The sequence below is a fragment of the Lissotriton vulgaris genome, chromosome 2_1 (genome assembly GCF_964263255.1).
Source record: "Lissotriton vulgaris chromosome 2_1, aLisVul1.2, whole genome shotgun sequence".
NCBI lineage: Eukaryota > Metazoa > Chordata > Amphibia > Caudata > Salamandridae > Lissotriton > Lissotriton vulgaris.
Genome location: NC_141687.1, coordinates 889,907,859 through 889,930,686, shown reverse-complemented (window position 1 = coordinate 889,930,686; position 22,828 = coordinate 889,907,859). Strand labels below are relative to the sequence as shown.

Below are 22,828 nucleotides of genomic sequence, written 5' to 3'. Positions count from 1 at the left end.
TAATCACTGTTATTTACCTCCACTTCCCCAGAAATAATGGGACTCAAGGTGACAGTAATTTCAAGGTGAGGAAAAGCCGGAATTTTATTCTGCTACTCATAATGAGGGTCTCAGTGCTTAATTTGAGCTGGTGGTGTCTGAAGTTTACCACCCACTCTTAATTGTCAACACTGGCACTTATGACAGCCTGCCACATGGTGGCACTGTTTGTGAAATTGGGAGATGAGAACAACAACAGTTGTTTATTAGTTCAATATACATTAAAACTACTAATAAATGCCGCCCTATCCGTTCTTATAGCATTGGGGGCCTGGAATAGTCTGAATTGTCACTCCTGGAGGAGTGCAATGGTTAATAGTTGTGTTGTTACGTGCATTGGCTGCACTGGCAGGTTCAAGCCTGGACAAAAACTATGCTGTAAGGCATTTTCCACTGTGTATGTGTGCTGTAGAATGCAGCACACATGCAAATGGACAAAAAGGAAGAACAATCCCTTTCTTCTATTCTTTGTAGATAGAGATTTGTGTTAAAATCCATGGGCGATTGTATGGGATCGCTCATGCACCACCCATGGAATGCCCACTTGACGCAAAGTAACTCAAGGCAGAGCATTGGGCTGTGCTGTGTTACTTTGGATTACATACCCAAGCAATTCACCATTTGTTTTGAAGTTGAAGATGACTAAAGCAACCTTCTAGACTTCAATAAAGTAAATTGCTTGACAGGTACTCCGGTGTCTACCTTGAATTGGCTTCCATACTATGCAGAGTACTCTCAAGAGGACTTGTGTATCCATATGAAGATGTCCCAGTTTCCTCTGATTGCTGGACATCAAAAGGATCAAAAAGCACTCATCCTTGCCTGTTTTTAGCCGCGTGTAATTGCCCATCAAATGGTGGGAGAAGTTTGGATATATAACTAGACATTGCAACAGTTTAGAACTTACGATCATTTGAACTAGAGCCTTTTTACGACCTTCCCACAACAAAATTGCATATTTCTGAAAGATTGTACAGGTGTAAATAAGCTGCTTTTGAAATTCTACTGTGATAGCAGCAAGGCATGAATCGAACAGGTATCAATGCAGATGGCCAATGAACCATACACAAATAGGTGGGAGAAGACCAATGAACAAAATTTCAGATTTCCATGCTTTTAATCATACGAGATCATCAGATATACAATATTTGACAGACGTGATGCCTGCTGGAAAGTTTTTATTACTGCAGCTGCAACACAGACAGCCAGCAACATTTGCGTCATCGACGTACAAGGGACACTGAAGCCCGTATACAATTACGATACTCAGTTGGAGGAACATGTCGAATTCAAAAAGTTAGTTTGATCAACTTTTATCCTTCCCAAGGATTTGTTTAAAAGAAGTGAATCATATTAAAAAGCAAATTATTAACGACCCATTGTTCCTGTTTTTTTCCACAGTCTGCCCCATTCACAAGGGCAAAATGTGTTGAGAAATCCATAAAAAAGCGAAATAGGTGGGTTCTTACCTTTTCTCTTGATTTTGAGCATTGAATATTAGTTTCAAAATGTTATCATGAGTGGGATGACCTTTATTGAAAGCGGACTAAAATATTTTCAAAATAAGTTTTGATTAATTTAGGAGAGCAAGTGGCCTGTAGATGACTGGATTTACTTTGTCCCTCTTTTTAGGATCCATTGTTTTTTTTAGTAACTTTTGCATAGGAAAGAAAAAAAACATGTAATCACACCTACACCCCAGAGGCCGACATTGTGGTAGTTATACAGAACAAACAACTGCCCTGATCCCTCTTTCCATCCATCTCCCCTACACATAAGGAGACGAGAAGGATTCCCCACTCTCAGGGGCCGATTTACAAGCCGCCTGTGACAAATTTACGCCGCTGTTGCACCGTCGTTGTACTGATATTAAGAATGATATATTGACCATTGGCTCCATTTGGCACAATTGACTCCATTTTCTGTGCTGACTCCATCTTGTGTAACAGACTCCATTTTCTGTGCTCGCACTTAGCTGCAAAGTGGGGAGAGCATGTTTTTGTTCTTCACTTGTTTTTGCTCATTACTGATCAGAGTGAATTGGAACATGTTTTGTGGGATGTGTGCTTGGTACCTTTTAGGGAATGTGCGGAATGTACAGTTCTGTCTCGGAGTCAAAATACAGGAGCATGGCCAGCTTCTGTCTTGACCTTGACACAGACCAGTACAGTCAGCTTGGTTTTTCGCAACAGAAGAAAGGGGGCGAGGTTTCTAGAACCTTTTCCTCATGTTGAGTAAAAGGTATTAAAGGCTGAAAGCCTTCGGAGGCAGGTAGGAGCTCACTTACAGAGTAGACGCACTACTGAAAGACAAACGGAACTTGGGTCCCAATCAAACTCTTTTTTGATCTGTCGAAGGGCTCCTGCATGAGTTGGCAAAGATGTTGCATGATCGATCAGTAAGGTGTTCCTTACTCTGTGTACATAATTTCTAAGTTTCTTTGCTCTGTGCTACATGAATATGCTACATTTTGTGCTTGTGTTTCTTGATATTTGGGAGTCTGCATTAACCAATATATTTTGCCTTCCTTTTAAAATATTGAATTAATGAACGTGTGTGTCACTTTAAATGCAACTGAATTTGTTTTCTTGCCTCTTCTTAAGAGAGTGCTGGGTCTTGTTTTATCACCTTGTCTTTTGGGAGTGCTGTTATACATGTGTTGTTTAAAGGTGCAGTAGTGCATTTGCCTCCTCTTGGGAGTGCAGCGTTCAGGTGTGCTTCATTGTGTCAAATTATAAGCACTACATTTCTGGCGTCACAAAAAGGATACAAAAAGAAAATTATAAGGGGAAAGAAAAATGTTTTCCAGAAAAACGAAGGCAGATTCCCAGATACCAAATGAAATACCTGGATGGGAGGTAGTCCCATATGGTATACTTGCCCACGAGTAGGCTCATTGCGCTGGACTGAGTGAGAACTGGAATGTGTGTTTAGTTGACGCTGAGCCAGCACAAGTGGTTGCGTGTTTGCAAAAAGTGCCTGTTGAGAAAGGGAAAGAGCTTAGCACGTTAGGGCGGAGCCTCTTGTGTGCTTATCGTAAAATGCATGAAAAATGTGTGTAGCTGCAGCACGAACATGAAAAAATAGAAAAACTGTTTGTTGAAGCCAAAAATACCTCTACGATGTTAACTAGTCAGAATAAGTTATTAGAAGATAAGTTAAAAACTTACCAGACTGTGGCAGAAAAGGCTGCAGTACGTATCGCGCAATACAAGGACAAGAAAAGGAGGGGAAGGGTTAACAAGAAAAAAGTACATTTAGCTATTGCAAAGGTAGGAATCAACTGGGACCCTGAAACGTGGGATGAGAATATTTGGGATGCTGCAGAGTTTTCAGAGTGTGATCAAGCCAGTAGTCAGGGTGAGTCGGAAGAACTCAAAGTGGTTCAGGTGCAGCCCATACATTGTAAAAAAATACAGAGTGGTCCATGGGCGTCCGCAGAATTTTTTCCAGGGGGGGGCAAAAGGTTGACCTCATTACCAGCTCGCCAGGTTTCTATGAGTGTCAATTAACTGAGTATAGAGTGTTATTGCAGAAACCTGATGTCCATCTGCTAGTATATTAGTACTGTGTTGGATGGGTGATATGCACTGTTTGATGATGTACTTTGATGGTATGTAGGAACTCTGCTTTGGGCACATTGATATTCATTTAAGTTCTGACCCGGCCCACCTCCTAGAACCGGGCCTGTAACGAAGCAGCAGATTTGAGGTCGAGAGTTGGCGTGGTGAGGAGGTGAGACTGCACAGTGAAGGGATAGGCGAGGAATGGCACCCTCCTATTGTCGTTACCAGTGGCAGCTATGAGAGCGTTATGTGGGTAAGGCGGCTGCCGTGACCTCTGCCCCGTAAATAAAACATGCAGAGAGGTGAGCCTCGTAGTGTAAACACAAGCCCTGCAGGTATCTGCGCTGTTATGGGTTCGCGGGGAAGGTGAAACTATTGAATTAACACTGCGCCCAATTGAGAAGTGAGGCAGCGACAGCCCCTGCCAGCGGCCGTGTATTGAAGGGTCCGCAGGGAGCCATTCTATGACGAAGGAGCGGCTGCCCCAGCCAGCAGTTGTGTATCTAAAGGGGTATACTTGGAGATGTGTGGAAGCTGCCGCGGGGAGGAGAAGCGCTCAACAAGGGGCCAGGCGCGAGACACGTTTCCTCATGAGGAGAGTACTGAGACTGAGTACTTTTGAATGTTTACGAGTTGTTCATATTTATTTAATTTGTACTGTGTTTATTAACCATACAATAAAATCAATTTATTTTGAATTGTTCAGTCTAGTGTGTTGGGCTTGGTAGTACTTGTGTGTCATTATTAGTAGTTTTGTAGGTAGTAGGTTAAACCTCAAATATATGCTGTGCTTGCTAGTGAATAATCCTGTCTACTGTGTGCTGTGGAAGGTTGTATTAATGAGGAGTCCTTGTGAGGCCCACTGCAGTATGTCTGAGCTGTGTTGGGTGCATTTGCCACGTTCTATTTAATTTAATTCTGGACCAAAGTAGAATTGCATAGAAAGATAGTTACAAAATAAACAAAACAACAGTACACAGCAGTCATTTAAATTAAGTGCTGATTTTAAAAGGTAGAAAAGGCTCAGTCAATGTTACACAAATTCAACAGCAACCCTTGTACCTACATTCAAGGTAATAGTGTTAAACATTGGATAAGCGCACACAGCAGCATTGGTTGCTCTCCCTTTGACCACAGTGCACACAAGGTAAGGAAACACAACATGTGGGGTCAGACTGCCAGGGAAGATTGCACAAGACTGAAAAAGTGGGCAGGCTGCAACAATGTAGAGCAATGTCAACACTGTAGCCCAAATTAGCTCCCTTCTCTTACCTGGCTCACAATCGTGTCGTACTACTAGTATTCAAATACTAGAACACATACCCTACTCTGCACCTTAATTATGCCCTATACCACCACTGCTATTGGCCTCGCTGTGCAACATAACTGACAGACTGTAGCAGAGCACCCTGTTATGGCATACGTTGTACTTGCACACAGGTAGGCAGGCACTTCGATTCTTCCTGGATGCAACTTCAAAATTGCTAATTGATGCCAAACACAGTTCCCATTGCACCACAAACCTGCACATTACTGGAACTCACAGCCCTGCTAGTGCATCTCAGACCTCATACCAAGTAATTGCTGTCACTTAGTTACACGATAATCCTGTTTCCTACACACCGCTCTGCAATAACACCGCAGTTGAACTACCAGAAATTCCAATGCTGGAATATGCACAAAGTACTGCCATTGCATCTCAGTCGATACCATGAAGTGCCAGCACTAGTAGCATCGATAGATCTCTGTGCACTTCAGTCCTGTATGCAAACCCCATGTTATTCCACATAGGTCCCCATGCCACAGTCTACATCTGCAGTTGCACAAAGCAAGCATATTAACCTACTGAGTTATCCTATTAGGAATTGAATTGTGATATACAGAATACACACTTAGCAGCACACGCATTCTGGTTTCTAGGAAACAACAGGGAAAAAAACTTACATTACCCTTTGCATGTAATTCTTTCAAAATCTTGACTAACAAATGAAATAGTTAATCAAAAGAGAACCCTGTACATTAAAAGGTGGTGGGTGAGCGGGCAGAGGCAGGGGTATGATTCTCATGGCGCTGGTGTGGCGTTGAGTGGGCAGGCCTGCAGTAGTGAACGCCATGTGGGTGAGGGCGGACGAGGGTGAAGAGCATCAGAGAGCTGTGTTTATAGTATCACGGGGCACAGAGGGGCATCTTTGCTTGTATCCGGGGGCAGTGGCTGCTCTCACCGCCTGTCCTGTGATACCGGCCTCAGCCCTGCCCCCACTTCCTCTGCTCTCACCAGCCAGTGATGCCCAGGCAGGAATAACCCAAGCGCATAGTGCCTCGAGAACCCTATCACTGTCTGCAGTTGGCACCCCCTTTCCTTCTCTTGGACCCCCGATAGTAAACAGGAGGGTGGTGAGGGGTTAAGTAAGTGACCAAAGGATCTCTGTGACAAACGCAATAATCCACTGTGCTAATGGATCTTTGTGAGTGGAAATACTCGGTCCACCACGAGTTACATTTTGGCAGCTGTTTTCTTTATTTCACATATTTTGTTCTGCACTTTTGAAGACAGCAAAATTGTCAAAAACCACCCACACACTAAAAGTTTCCCACACGAATATAGCATGTATTAAAGCTAGTTTTATATGTATTGTGTTTGAGAACGTAGTTCTATGACAATATAGGAGCACTCACCGGTGTTACATGTGAATTGTGAAATAAACTTTTACAGCTGGATTCCTCTCCATTCATTCAAGAAAAGGGGGCAATTCTAAAACCTTTACTGCGCTGGCGTCACCTCGCTTTACAACGTTTTGGGGACGTAGATAGCCATTAGATCGGGCCGGGGCCACTGGAATTAGGCATCAAGGGAGGAGGGGAGGGCCAAATAATGCGGCAGGGCAGCAGGTGACTAAATTATGCGCATGAAATGAATAATACTGTGGCTTTCTGCAGTTAAAGGGTCCTGGGCGGCGGCTCAAGCAGACGTAAGGGGGGCCTGTGATGATATGCGAGGCAGGGAAAGGTCGTTATTCGTCGTGAACCCAGGCCACTACCGCAGATAATATTATACACACGACACGACAAAAACCATTATTTTTTTAGGAGAAACAGATTTCTCTTACTTGCAGACCTAAATGCTACTCGGAGTCGGAACAGGCAAGGCAGCAGCCGTTTTCCGAATTCCTGCTCGGCGCCGCCGGGGCTGCTCCTAATTGTTGTGTGTCACGAGGCCGGCCCTGGAAACAAACACCACTGCGTGTGTGTGTGTGGGGCCCGGCTGTGTGTGACCTTACGCGCGGGCGTGCCCTGCGCGGTACTTTGCAGCGTAAGATAGGTGGCGCAGCACTCTCCGGCGACCGGCGTCATGATGTCATAGGGATTTTGGTGCTGCCTGCTGCTGGCCTAAAATTCTACAATGAAGAGGCCTGCTCACAAAATAAAAACTTCCGAAGTCCGGTTCTACTTCTTCCATTTTATTTATTGAAAATCATGGCCACACTGACTCACCAGATCCAGGGGGGGGCAAGTGCCCCCCCTTGCCCCACCCTGCGGACGCCCATGGAGTGGTCCAAATTTTCCACAGGGGGTTGCAATGGATTCCACGGAGGATTTTACTCAGCAGGAGATTAATTACATTTTAGACAGATTCTTACAAAGAACTGGAGAATCTGTGCTTACATGGATGGTGCAGTAGTTTGATATGGGCGCCTCTAGGGTAATGTTGGATCACAGAGATGCAATTAAATTGTGCATACTCAGTACAGTGCAGGAACAGTTTAGGAATTACGGGGGGAAAAATTTAACTAACCTGTTACAATGGCAGTGGTTGGATGCAGTCAGAAATACCCAACAGAGTCAGACTGGCCAGTGAACGATAAACCCTGGTATACATTAAGAGATGCTATACAGCAACTTAAGGAGGAAGTGATGAAAACTGCTATTTTATCTGAATAATGCACATAAGTTGATGAATGGAATTTCTAACTGTGTCAGTGCAAAATAAAATAATCAGTTTGGCTCTCCCTGCTTACAAACAGGTCATGATGACTTTGCAAATTAATCCGACTGGTAATACTTTGGCGCAGGAGATTGAGGCAGTCCATGAGTCAGGAGAGCTGGGGGACTGGATAAAGACTGAAAGAGCTTCCAGGTGTGAGACTCATACAGACAACAATAGGCTGTCTAGAATAGACATGGTTTTGGCTCTGTTGAATGATGGAGTGAAGAAAGAGCAGATAGATGGAATAGAGAGGACAAGTCTGTGGGAGATGTATCGGAAAAGAGGGTTGGACAAAAAGAAAGGAAGCAGGAGAGTGAATAAACAAAATAAAATTCGAAGAAAACCAGAGGTGGATGAAGAGGAAAAGGAGGGTGAGAGAGCTTCCCATTTAAAAACAAAGGAAGGGAGAGATTCAGAAAGTGAATGGCTCAGTGAGAACCGGAGGGGGGAGGAGTTCCCCAGAGAATATGACAGGTTGTATCCGGATTTGACCTGGGCAAGGGTTGACAGATTTAAAGCAGATTAGGAAATAGGTCAAGCTCCGGTACAGAGATGGGTTCACAAAAACAACAGACCTTATGTTTACTTAGAAATTCATTGGAAACATCGCAATGTTCAGAGGGCCCGAGCTCTAGTAGACACCAGAGCGGAGGCCACTTTGATATATGGAAATCCGAAAACGTTTAAAGGGCAGTATTTCACAAACACAGGCTTAGGCAGAAAAGAGACACCAGCTGTGCAGACAAAGGTTCAAATGAAAATAGGGAGAATCCCAAAAAGAGGGTACACTGTATTGATTGTGCCCTTCTATGAATATAATATTGGAATTGATATCTTGAAGGAAATGACTCTGTATTTAGAGGATCGGTACTCTCAATTTGGATCAAAAAGGTACATTTCAGTTTTCACCGTAAGAGTGGATCACTTTAAGATTGCTCCGGTGAAGGTGCCCCAGGCTACTAATTAGGATAATTCATTTGAAACAGTAAATAATTCCAGGAGGGCATGAGAAGACCAGTGCAACCATACACAACTTTATAGAGGCAGGAGTGGTGACTCCAATCACTACCGCCTGGAATAACCCTGTGTGGCCCGTGCACAAAAGTGACAATACTTGGCGCATGACAGTTGATTAGCGCGAATTGAACAAGCACACATCTCCTTTGGCTGCCGCTGTCCCAGATACTGTTACCTTAATTGAGAAAATACATAAGCCTCCTGGGGCTTGGTATGCGACTATTGATATTGCCAATGCTTTCTTTTCTATACCAATAGCCACTGAATGCCAAGAGCAATTCTCGTTCTCATGGAGTGGTAGACAACAAACATTAAAAAAGCTTTTGCAATGCAATAGGTCTCGCATTAGGAAAGTTTGAGCTATTAGTATTGTAAATGACACATTTTTTATTTATGAGTTGGTTTTGAAAATAGATACATTAATAGCATTGTTATTTACAATGCCAATAGCCTAAACCTTTGCAAATGTGACACCTATTGCATTTGAAATGCAATATGTGTTGAGAGTGGGTGAGTGAGACAGTGAGTGAGAATGAGTGGGAGAGTCAGTCAGTGAGTGGGAGAGTCAGTTAGTGAGTGAGAGAGTGGATGAGTCGGTCAGTGAGAGTCTAGACAGTGAGTGAGTGAGTCAGGGAGTGGGAGTGGGAGAGTCAGTGAGTGAGTGAGAGAGAGTGGGCAAGTCGGTCAGTGAGAGTCTGTTAGTGACAGTGAGTGAGTGAGTGAGAGAATGGGAGAGTCAGTTAGTGAGAATGTGAGAGTGGGAGAGTCTGTCAGTGAGAGTGAGAGAGTCAGTGTGAGTGAGAGTCAGTGTGAGTGAGTCAGTGTGAGTGAAAGTTAGTGTGAGTGTGAGTGAGAGTGTCAGTGAGAGAGTGAGAGTCTATGAGAGTGTCAGTGAGAGTGTGATAGTCAGTGAGAGTGAGTCAGCCATTAACGCAAGGCATTTGCAGGTAGGGGGAGTACTCTAAAGCTCAACTTTCATTGTGACAATGGTTCGAATAGACTGCCATTGTCACTGGCTGTTGTACTCATGTCAACATAATCCTGCATCAAGTGGCGTTGGCGTTCAGGGATATTTGTGCAGTTTTAAGCGTCATAAATGCAGTGCTTACAAGGAGTGTGCGTTGAAAAAAAAAATGATTTGCAGTTTTAAAGATCATTAAAGCAGTGCTTACAAAGGGTGTGTGCGATAAAAAAAATTGTTTGCAGACTTCTTGTATTAACTTTAAGTTGCGTAGGTTCCAACATTAGTGCTAGGAGTACGCAGTGTGCGCGTACCAAACTACTATTCAAGAAATAAATATACTTACTATCCTCCTGTGATTGTTAGCTTGGGTGTGTGGGGGGACTGAGCATATACTTATAACTCTGTTAAAGATCATTAAAGCAGTGCTTACAAAGGGTGTGTGCAATAAAAAAAAGTTTGCACACTTCTTGTATTACATATATTTGTAGATTGCTTTCGTAATATAACTTACCTTGCAAAGTCTCCAAATAATAACTTTTGAAAGCTGAAAGAGGAGCACACCGACATCATGCCAAGAACAGCCTCGAAGTGTGTCTGTTAAAACGTACAATGCGAAAATTACAATAAAAAGCTCATGTTTTCCACCCACGCCATGCATCAAAAGGGTCACAATAGAGCATGGCAGATGTTTGTTCTGAACTGGAAAAAGAGTTTGGAGAACAGCTGCGCGAGACCTATTGCATTTCAAATGCTTGTTAAGCTATGTGTCGACATCTCTGAATCTTCTGCTGTGCCTTATTGTATGAAGTAAAGCATATACCCAGCATTTCTTGGTGCTAAATGGAGCAGTATTAACTATAATGACTTCAAAGAGATTGTTTAAGGCAAAGGTTGGTGGCAGCAGATGCTAATGATGTGCACATCATGCCCCCAACACAGCTAAAATGTTTTAATATTAAAAGTATTACATTCGTGGTGGTCCAGTAACTTGAAGAAGCAAGAGCTTGTTATTAAGTAAAGTGCACATTCCCATGTATTTGAGTGATTTGCATGGAAATGTACGCAATTTTAAATCTGTTGTCATCCTTCTATGAAATTAGTACAACTGCTTAAAGCATGACTGCCATAGAAGCCAGGACCTCTGCCAACTTTAGCGTTTAGTCGATGGTTTCTTCTAATGCTTTGGACTGCAGATTACTTGGAATAGTCTACATGCAACTGTTTAAGCTGCCAAGCAGAACTAATTCTGTATGGAATTGTAAGACGCCTTGAGAAAGGCATCTGTAGGATTAGGCATCAACACTACAAGGTAATAACTTGGCAAACTACTTAAGGGAAAACGCTGCTGACATGGTGTGGAGCAGTGTGCCCTGCTGCCCCATGTCTCAGCCAGCCACACAAGAAGCATGGCTTTAGAGCAGCCAGGTAATAGTGCCTTGTTTGAATGCCACCTCTGTTGTAAAGGTCTCTGCTGGGGGGAGATCACGGAACTACTGTGTAATAAGTTCATTAGCATGTATTAAACATTTCTGTTGCCAGGCACTGCTGCTTATGATGATAGAAATTCTGAGAAGGGAAAAGGCCATTTTGGATGCTTTAGAACAGGTCAAGATAAAAAATCTGATTGCATCACAGAGAAGATTGGCCATTTTTCGGTTAAGTGAGTAGACCTCCTGCTTTCATGCTCTCCTAAGCAGCATATCTACCTCGGGAATCTTCAGATATGTTTCGTTAAAGGAATCCTAGCTCATTTGAGGCCATGTGTACAACTCCGTTTCTAGTGGTTCCAGTCTGTGCCTTGTGATGCTCAAGTTGGTGTATTCCTAGACAATTAAATAGAGCTAATAAAATGACCCAATAACACGTAGGTACTGAAATATTTCTCATAAATGTCCGCCCAGGAGGCTGTTGGAGAAGTGCTGTCACGGGAATCTGTAAATCACGCTAAGGAGTTGGAGGTATAGAGCAGACGCGGGCTGCGTTGCTGGCCCATTGCTGAGTCGGAGATATGTGCTCACTAAGTAAGGCACATTCAGGAAAAGGTGCTAAGGAGCGCTCCTTAAGTCAGGGTTTAGAAAAATAAATCAATGTAACAGGAATGGTCACCTGGAAGATGGCCGCCGGACAAGAGCTCTAGGGAAGAGCTCTGGGGTTAGGGATCTCCAAAACGGAATAAATCCCTGTATAACCCCTGGGGGGCGACCCAGAATCCTCAATTCCTCAAACCTACATTGCTACCTGGCATAATACCGTAATGAAATACAATAGCGGGAGCATAACGAAATACAATTGCGGGAAGCAACTTACGTGGCCAGTATACATCAAGGCGGACCCTGATTACCGGACGCCACGGACGACGAACCTCGGAGGGCGAATCCTGCAGATTGGACCCTCGGAAGAGGAGCGGCAGACATTGGGAGCCATTCCGACGACAACCGGAGCCGCTCGGCGCTGGTAGGGAAGAGGCTTCCGTGACTATACCCCCGACGCTATGTGAATCGGCGCCTCCGAGGACTGCGAGCACGGTCCGGCTGCGGCACTGAGAGGGAGCGGAGCAGCGGACGTCGGGCGGGGTGCGATCTGCCCCGCCAGATCGCGCGCCCCCCCCCCCCTTTTTAATACACTCGAGGAAATAACGCGGGGGAACTAGGAGGAGAGTGAAAAAGCGGCACGCCTGACTCTAAAATGGCGGCCGCTTAAGACATTCTCTCACACGATCCTCTAGTTACTGCAGATAATTCACTGGCAAAAGACACAGCCCTGATGGAGCCTTGATGGAACAGCGAAGGGGGTCTGTCAATAGGGCAAATGCGAGGAACAACTCTCATAGAATATCGACGCATCGCCAGCTAAGATCAACAACACAGGGGCATAGACATTGAAAAGGGACTGTGTACCCATCGCCACCAACACAGGAGCACTGAAACTGAAAGGGGTCTGTGTACCTATCGCAAATAAAACATCAACATGTGCCACATATTTAAAAGAACATGTGATAGATCAATCCATCTATGAAAGGGGGCTGAATATATTACTAAATGAAAGTGGATTCACTATTGAAGCGAAAACTTAGATACTACCCTCCCCCCTCCCCTCCCCCTCAGAACAACAATAGTTTTATGAAAAGACGGACATCTTGGAATGGCTAGTCCTACACAAGACTTCTCTTAACTCTCTAAGGGATAGGGAAATTAAGTCCTACGACATGGTAACGGAACTAGAAAGGTATAATTTGGAGTTCAGCAGAGGAACTGCACCCTCCGCGAAATTGTGAAATTTTGGTACGTGATTTATCTGCCAATGCTGGGACTAATAAGGAGATTACCATTGTTCACTGACAAGGGAACAACTCTGATCAAATCAAAATAGGCTGACAACAGCAACTGAAAATGGATGTAAGAGGCCGAATGACGATAGGCCCTAAAACACAGAGTATAAAATATCCTCCTACTCTATCCAAAAATGCGGCCAAAAAGTTCAAACATAACACATTGAGAAAAAACCCGGACACATTGTTCGCCGACCCATATTTTGATATGGTCAAAGGCAACATAATGAATGACTTGATTTTTCACACAAATAAAACAGCGAAATGGCGCAATGCACTCACAGAAATGCTGGTCATAATAGAGATGAAAAACATCCCTCATGGCACAAAAATAATGACTTCCCCATCAAGAAATTGCAATGCTGAACTATGCATCACGTTATATAAAACGGGAATAGTGCTGATACAAGCAGCCAATAGGGACCTTGAGGAATTTGAGAAGACTTTCCTAATTGTAAAAGAAACCCTGGAGAGACCAAGACACCAACCACCCATGACCCAGCATGAAATCATGCGGGACAACAGTTTCAACTCAACTGGGGACATCAACCAACCAGGGGGCCACAACTCCCAAACCCCCAGCCGTGGAGATATAACGGAAATAGGGAAGGTAACCTTAGATACTAGGACCGGAAGAACAGGGAGGTCTTCCAATCCGGCGAATGAAGAGCATAGCCTGACCCACAAGGAAGAACAGATGCAAGTAACCGACAGAGAACTTGAGAGCATTGAGCTAACTCTCCAAAACTTAGAGGAGGACTCAGAAGGACCAAACTTTCAACAAAATGCGACACTACCAGATATCACACGTGATAACATCGACTCCAACACTAGAGACAACAATCTATTAGAGGGACAGAACAACCAAACCGATAACACTGAAGATTTAACCGTAAATGCGATGGCAACACCAGAGACTGAGAGAGAAAGGATAACGATGGCCAACAACCTTGGAAACAAAGTGAAGAATAAGGTCCCAAGGATAGAGCCAGTGCCGCTAACGCACAACTCCACTGCGCTGGAAGAATGTATCCCAGCTCCAAGTGAATCCCTCTATGAAGTCAACGAAATGAACAAAGCTGATGATATCGACCCTGCCTTTCCTTCCGCGAATACAAGACCGGAATCCTACAGATCCATATCCACAAAAACACCCCTTACCAAGAAAAGATTTGTGGGAATGAGATCATATCAGTTGCAGGGAAGAGCAAACTACAATGCTCATCCAGCCAGATCTACCTCACACAAGAACTCATCCCGAACACAGAAAGGAATCAAGGAGCTCCAAAAACTTGTAGGTAATCTAGCACAAAACTCGATGAAAGTCTCACAGACAATTGGAAAAATCTGGGAGATGACGATAAGCACGCACACCAAGGTTTCACACATCCAGAATCTGGTACTTAGACACAACAGACCTAACAGGACAAAGCCCTTGTCGATTGAAGAAACTCGAGCCTTACTCAGGTCCTATGAGCAACCTGCCCGCAGTATGGAGGAGAATATCAAAACAGTACCTACTGACTCTAATAGAACGACTAGAAAGAATGACAGGAAAGCAATCCACCAAAATCTTCATCATATTCAGCTTATTACATCTGAAACGGATAATGGGAAACTCGCTAAATCTCAGAAAGCCTTGAACTGTCTTCTACTTAATTGTCGTTCGGCAACTAAACATGCAGCAGACATAGCCGCCCTCATCATCAATAAGGAAATTGACCTGGCCATCCTCACGGAAACATGGCTCAATGAATCATCATCTCCTATCATGGATCTCTTAGTACCACCACAATATAACATTGTCAGGCTTGACAGACCAAGGAATGTGGGAGGAGGCATAGCTTGCATTCACCGGTCGGAGATCGAGGTCTGTCATTTCCAATCTGACCCCTTAGAATCCTGTGAATACCTTGGTATTAATGTGAGAACACCAAAGAATCAAAATTGCAAACTGCATACATTCTATCACCCACCAGGAGAGAATGCTAAGTTCACAGAACAACTGATGGAGATCATAACGACCAACTCTAACTCGGACGCCAATAACATATTCCTAGGTGACTTTAACCTCCATTGGAATGACGGCGGTGATAAATTGGTCAATGCGCTTAAAGACTTCCTCAATGAGCTAAAACTTGTACAAGCCTGCAACCAACCCACTCACTCACAAGGAGCGACCTTAGACTGGATTATCTCAAAAAAGGATGAGACCTCTATCCTTGCTATAGACCCATGTGACTGGTCTGACCATCACATCATAACATTCACGATACCTACATTGACAAAGGGCAGGACCGTGCAACCACGCAAGCTCGAGAAACTGATCCGAGACACGAAGGAGGCTAACACTGAACAACTGGTTAAAAGGTGTGAGAGAGACTTGAAACCACCCAACAATAAGCAAAATGTCATTGAGCTGACCGATCATTACATAACCTCAATTGGTAATATTGTCAATGACACCATGCCCCTAAAAACGAAAAAAGTATCAGAGAAACCAAGAAATCCTTGGTTTAATGAATCATTGAATGAGGACCGGCGCAAACTGAGAATGGCCGAAAGGAGGTGGAGACAACATCCCTCCTCCCCGGAGCTGATAGCGCTTAGAAAAACAAGAAAAGAATACAACAAAAAAATAATCAACTCCAAAAAAGAATTTTTCAGAGAGGAATTGGACAGTGCCATAAACAGACCACGAAAACTCTTTGAGATTTTAAAACAACAGTCAAATAAACTAGCCAAAACGGTCTTAGAGAATACAAAAACTCCCATAAGCTGCGAGGAATTCTCCTCATTTTTCACCGAAAAATCTAAATTGCTTGAAGATGACCTCACACTTGCAGCAACTAACCTTAAGGCACTACCTCAATCCAGTAACGAGTCCAATTTCTCACCAGAGTGCCTCCAAACTAAAAATAAGGCAAATTGGGACACATTTGAACTATACGACCAGGAAAAAATCGCCAGAACGCTGGCGGCACTCAGACCGAACAACCACTTTCAAGACCCATTACCAGGAAAGTGTGTTAGAGAAATCAGCCACACGCTAGTTCCGATCTGGACTGAGATAATAAACGCCTCACTTGCACAAGGAACCCTCCCTGACTGTCTAAAAACAGGGCAGGTGATGCCCATCCTTAAAAAACCGACAGCTGTTGCTACAGACCCGAACAACTATCGACCAGTGACCAACATCCCTCTACTGGCTAAACTCATTGAGAAATGCGTGCAGGGCCAACTAAGTCAACACATCGCTAAATTCTCGCTACTGGATGATTGCCAGTCAGGTTTCAGAACAGGGCACAGTACCGAAACTGCGATCCTGCACATTGTCGATGACGCCCTACAAGCCCTAGACCGAAATCAATCTTGCCTACTGATCCTCCTAGACCTATCATCAGCTTTTGATACGGTAAAACACGAAGTGCTTATGACCAGATTACAAAACAGGATGGGTCTGTCCGGAAACGTGCTGAAATGGTTTGATTCTTTCCTACAGAACAGGACTCAGCGATTCCTGGTTAACCAAGCAATCTCTTCTCCGAGCCCCAACGCAATAGGGGTCCCACAAGGCTCTACGCTATCCCCAGATCTATTCAACCTATATGTAGAACCCCTCACGGAGATCCTTCTAAAATCACAGGTATCCTATCACATGTATGCGGACGACACGCAATTATACATAAAGATTGCCTCCCTGGAGGACATTGACCTAATGAACAAGACACTAAAGAGTGCTCTGCAATGGCTAACAATGAATCATCTGAAACTAAACGCCCAGAAAACCGAATTCCTGCTAATCTCACCCACAAGGAGCCAATCTGAAGTTATAGAGTGGACTAAACTGGTGACCGCGCTAAACTGCACCCCGACCCTAGTTAACTCAGCCAAATCACTAGGAATTACACTAGATAAGAACCTTGACATGAAAAACCATATTAACGCAATGGCCAAGAGCGCCCGCTTCCACCTGAATTATTTAAGAAAACTGAAACCCTTTATCACTGAGACAGATCTAAAACTGGCTATACAATCACTAGTCATCTCGAGGATTGAATATGGCTGCACCACATTGGCGGGCCTGCCAAAAACATCCACAGCACCACTAAAAGCCTGCCTCAACGCAGCGGCCAGACTCATTACGGGAACGAAGAAATTCGATCACATATCTCCTCACCTGAAAGCACTACACTGGCTACCTTATGAAGCCAGAATTCAAATGAAGATGGCCTGTATCACGCACAAAGCGGTTCACTACAACACACCTAGATACCTAGCCAAGAAACTTAAGATCTCAGGAGGTAACAGAACAACGAGAAGTGCAAAAGATTTGCTATTACGACCAGCCTTTTTCCACAAGAAAAAGACCTACAACAGAGCATTCTCCGGAGCTGCCCCCAGAATCTGGAACTCACTCCCCCCAAACATCAGGAAGATTCAAAATACAGTAACATTCAAACGAGAATTGAAGAGCCACTTGATGAGTAAATACCCTACTTAGAGTAACCTAAGGATCACCGGGATGATCATTTACGCTAACTGAGTGCTGCCCTCTCCATGGAAAACTGGAAGATCATCATCGAACAACGAACTGATACCGCTGCTACCTCGTATATATGTGTGAACTTGAACTATATCTCACAGTCATACTATATAACTTCTATCTCACTTGACTTATTTATCCATATATGTGGAACTTTAAGTATATGTCACAACCACTATATATAACCTCTACCGCACTTGATTTATTTATACTTACTATCCTTGATATGCACTGAATCGCCTTATAACACTACCTCAACGAGCATGGTTTGTTACCACGACACAAGCCAAGCCTTGCTCTCTATATAATAACAATGGCACAATCATTATGAATATATATATTGAATCGCGTCCATACAGTATAGTGCCTTCTACCTCACTATTTTCTTGTTGTTAGTATTGCTTTTATTGTCTTTATATGTAATTCCTTCCTGTTAAGCGCTCTGATACCCACGGGTCTTGTTCGCGCTATATAAAACACTATAAATAAATAAATAAATAAATAAATAAATAATGGTGCAACTTTCTCACAGTCACCTGCAGTCGTCCTTTAGAATGTGCTTCCCGCCACTCTGTGAGATCTGAGCCCTATTGCCTTTGCCTGTCACTAAATTGCTGCAATATATCATCGACTTCAAAAGCTTGTATGTTGACTTTTATTGCAGAGCTGCATGCCCTGAGCCCCAGCAGACTCTACTGAATAGGGAAGTAAAACGCACGTAGACTAGCAACAGCCTGGCCTGGGTAAATTGGCGCGAGGGTAAACTGTTATTATTATTTTATTTTTACAAAGACTTGTCTAAAAAAATAGCATTTGATGCAATGGGGGTAGGGATTTCAGTGGGGAAGTAGCAGCGGAGGGAAAGAGGTGCAAAACACACACACTCTCACGGAGTGCCTAAAGTACATGAAACAAGATGGCAGGCACAATTTGGAGTGAAAGCATGTTTTTAAAAAGTGTGCAGCCTAGTTGCAAGTGGCAGCTGCTGGGCTTTGAGGACCGTGATGGCAGTGGAAGAGCTGATAGGGGGAGCGGGTTGAAGACAACACAGGGAAACAAATGGGATCTGAGGATGGGCAAGTCAATAAAAAGTTGAAAACAAAGAAAAAAGGATTACGTGGGGTGGGCTGCTTCAGCAACATGGACCTTGCAGAAGTAGGGGGGCAGTGATTTCAGTGGGAAAGTAGCAGCGGAGGGACAGAGCTGCAAAACGCAAGCACTCTCACGGAGTGCCTAAGGTAAATCATGTGATTGTGAACACATATTTTAATCAGGCCGTGCCTCACTATAGAAATACGAGTCTATGTAAATATGCCTGGTGTAAAGTTGAAGCCAAGAGTAGCCAGGAATTGAAACAGTTTCATACTGCCTCCCCTTGCCCGTCACTTCCTGGCTTCTATGATCTCAGGTACACCTGCCTTCAGAAACCAAAGTGTTATTTGGACATCACAACTTGTTCCAGATATTCCTCTAACATGTTCTATGCAAGGCGTTTGGTTACTTATTGGAGCATGTTGGCGCTATATGGAGATTCCGAAGTAAATGAATTAATTCATTGTGCATGTCAGCTTCGTATATGCGTACAAGGGGTGTATTCCATATGCACATTACCCATTTGCAAGTTATTCATGTTATTACCTCGTGGGGTTGTCATTATTAGATATTAACACATGGTTAACTGGAAAGCATTTGTGTTTTATAGCACTATGCCATGCCATGCAAATATCTTTTAGCATGAGCGTGTGTGAGACCGCTGCTTTGTGCGTGAGACCCCGAAGTGGATGTACACCAGTGGAACACTGAATTGATGCGTGTGAAACACTGAAACAATGTCTCCGTGAACTGATGTGAGATGTATGAGGCACTATTGGTGTTTGTGTGTTACTGAAGTGGTATGTGCACGCGACTGAAGTAAAGTGTTTGACTGAAGAGATGTTTGCGGGTCATTGTATTGGTGTTTGTGATACTAAAGTGATGTGTGGATATTACTAAAGTGATTTGCATGAGACACTGATGCCGTGTTTGTGGCGTGTGAGACAATCGAGTCATATGGTTGGTTAATTCAAAATGAGAAGCAGGCACAGTAAGTGAGACCCAGACATGATGTGCGCTTGATCGTGACTGTGCATATTTTTAGCAGCAATATTGTTATATTAATTATAACCGGTGACTCGGATTCTACCCATCCCTACTCCAAGATAGCGGTAACGCCTAAAGCTTTTCATGATGGAAGTAGCAGCGGAGGGACAGAGCTGCAAAACGCACGCCGTCTCACGGAGTGCCTAACGTAAATGAAACAAGATGGCAGGCACAATTTGGAGTGAAAGCATGTTTTTAAAAAGTGCGCAGCCTAGTTGCAAGTGGCAGCTGCTGGGCTTTGAGGACCATGATGGCAGTGGAAGAGCTGGTAGGGGGAGCGGGTTGAAGATAACACAGGGAAACAGTTAGGATCTGAGGTTGGGCCAGTCAATAAAAAGTTAAAAAAACAATGAAAAAAGATTACGTGGGGTGGGCTGCGGCAGCAACATGTACCTTGCAGAAGTGGGGGCAGTGTTCGGGGACTTAACAGCACACAAAGGAGAGGACGAGAAACCACATTCACACTCTCAGAACACTAAAAGAACGAGCAGGAAGTGAGATAGAGGAGGGGGTGGCAAATGGTGAGCATTTTGCAGCCACTTTGATGTTCTCAGTGGCCACTCGGCTCACTGAGAACATCAAAGCGGCCACGAAAATCCTCCCAAAGGCTGTAGGCGGACAAACGGTGCGCGCACCAGGCGCACATGCACTGTGCCCAATCCGCCTGCATTTTTGAAAGCCCCCTTACTATACTCTCGCAGAACAACGCATGCGCGCTGGTTCAGCGAGACCTGAAATGCTCCCTATGAGGTACATACACAGTCCTACTATCTGTCCCCGGCTGGTGGCAGGGCATTTAGATGAGGTACCAGTTATCCCTGGAGTACAGCTTTGCCATTACAATAAAGTAATGATACAAGGAGGGACACAAGAGCAAGTGTAGATTCAGTTGGACAGGATTGAGGAGTATTTACAGAGTAAAGGGTGGGAGATAAATCCTGCAAAGGTAGAGGGACATTCTCAAAATGTGAAGTCTTTGGGTATTTAATGGCATCAGGGACACAGAGAGGTGGTGCCACAGGTGAAACAAAAGATCAAAGAATTTTCGTTGCCATGAAATAGGAAGGAAGCCCAGAGGTTCTTCGGATTGTTTGGTTTTTGGAGGCAGCACATCCCTAACTTGAGTCAGATTTTGGTCCCTTTGGACAAAGTTACACAAAAGAAAAATGCATTTGAATGGGAAGAGCAAAAGTAAATTGCGTTTAAATCAGCAAAAGAGGCCATACAGTGTGCTTTGGATTTGTGGCCAGTGCGGGAGGGTGATGTTGAGCTAAATGTGATAGTGCAGGGACTGTATGCTAATTGAAGTCTGTGGCAGAAGCAAGGAAAAAGGAGGGTGCCTTTAGGATTTTGGACAAAGAATTAGCCAGATGCTGGAGAGCGGTACAATCCCTTTGAAAAAAAAATAGCTTGCATGTTATTGGGCTCCTGTGGATACTGAGCAATTCACCCTAGGGCACAATATGATTTTGAGACCTGAGATTCGTATAATGAAATGGATGATGAGTTCCCTCAAGACTCACAGAATAGGACATATGCAAGAAGCCAGCATAATCAAATGGAAGTGGTACATACAGGATAGTACCAAAGTAGGTCCCAAAGGCTCTGCAGTGTTGCATGAGCAGGTGGCACAAGCCCCAATGGGAGATAAAGAGGTGTTGCATGATGTACCTGAGATACAGGAGTCTCCTGTGAAGTGGGATAGTTCATTTGAATAATTGTCCTTAGAGGATAGGAAGCATATGTGTTTTACTGATGGCTCAGCCAGGTATGTAGGGGCTAAAAGGCACTGGAAGGTTGTGTCATACAATCCTGTGACCAATAAACTGTTGACCACCACTGGGGGGAGGGGGGGAGAGTACAGTTTTCAGAACTATATGCTATGTATCAAACTTTGACACAAGAATTGTCAGGAAAATGTCATATATACACTGACTCGTTGTCCACTGCCAATGGGTAAGCCACTTGGCTTCCCACGTGGCATGCCCATAACTGGATGATATATTCAAATGAAGTGTGGTGTAAGGAACTGTGGAAAGAGATCTGGACCATGTTGCCACAAAGCACAGTTCCTGTGTATCATGTAGATGCTCACTGTTCCTCTGACTCACTTGACCGTTGGTTTAATTCCCTCAAAGACGAAAAAGCTAAGATTTTGGAGGCCGAGGTGGCAATGCAAGATTCTGACCTCGTTGGGATTGCGAAATAGGCAGATCAGAAGTGCGGACACTTTGGAGAAAAAATTACTAGCAGGTGGGCAGAGAATAGAGGGATACACATTCCCGTAGATCTGATTAAAAATGCGATCTCACAATGTCCTATTTGTCAGCATACCCAACATAGACCAGTCACACAAATAGTGAGAGGCCAGCTAGGCAGAGGAAAATTACCAGCACAGATCTGGCAGATTGATTACATTGGGCCCCTGCCAACTAGGCGAGGATGTCAATATGTGTCCGCGGCTGTAGACACATGCTCTGGATATTTGATAGCATTTCCATGTAAACGTGCTACTCAGTTGAACACATTTAAAACATTAGACTTGCTGATTTTGTATTATTTGTATGGAATTCCATTACAAATTCAAAGTAACAACGGGTCCCATTTCAAAGGCAAATTGGTGCAGGATTATTGTGTACAACACAACATTGAGTGGGCCTTTCAATTTTCGTATTACCCGCAGGCTGCGGGTCTGATTGAGCGCATGAATGGATTGTTGAAAGATCAATTGAGAAAGCTGCCTGATGGGTCATTGAAAAATTGGAGAGATCATTTAAATGAGGCATTGCAAATACTGAACATCTGAAAGAAACATGTAGTCATAGATTCCTTACCTTAGAATTACCCCTAAGCATCTGACTGGATCCTGAAAGTTTTCGCAGCAGTACCCCTGCCCGTCGGAAGGCGTCGTCGTCCGGCTCCGCGTCCGTCATTGGCGTCGTGGTCTCCGAGGTGATGTCGAGGCAGCCACCTAGACGTCGCCTTCATGTGGTAACGTCAGTTCTTTCTTTTTCTGCGCCAGCAAGTGCAGATCCGGGAAGAGCAAGAACCCCCAGTGACTTTTTGACCGAGTTTTTTCGAGGCCTTTTGTCTCAATTCTTTGGAGTCGATCGACTCTTGGTGTCACGTTGGGAAGCCCGGCTTCAAGAACTGTGGGGATTGTTTCCGCATGATGTCAGTGATGGATCCAAAGCGGGTGTGTCTCCACTGCCTGAGGAGCGACCACGACTCCAAGTCATGCTCC

General features: G+C 44.1%; 1 protein-coding gene across 1 annotated transcript in view; it reads right to left on the bottom strand.

The window, feature by feature from the left end:
- IL22RA1 (interleukin 22 receptor subunit alpha 1) overlaps positions 1-22,828 on the bottom strand; it is a 160,166-nt gene that overhangs the window by 35,362 nt on the left and 101,976 nt on the right. The window lies entirely within an intron of this gene.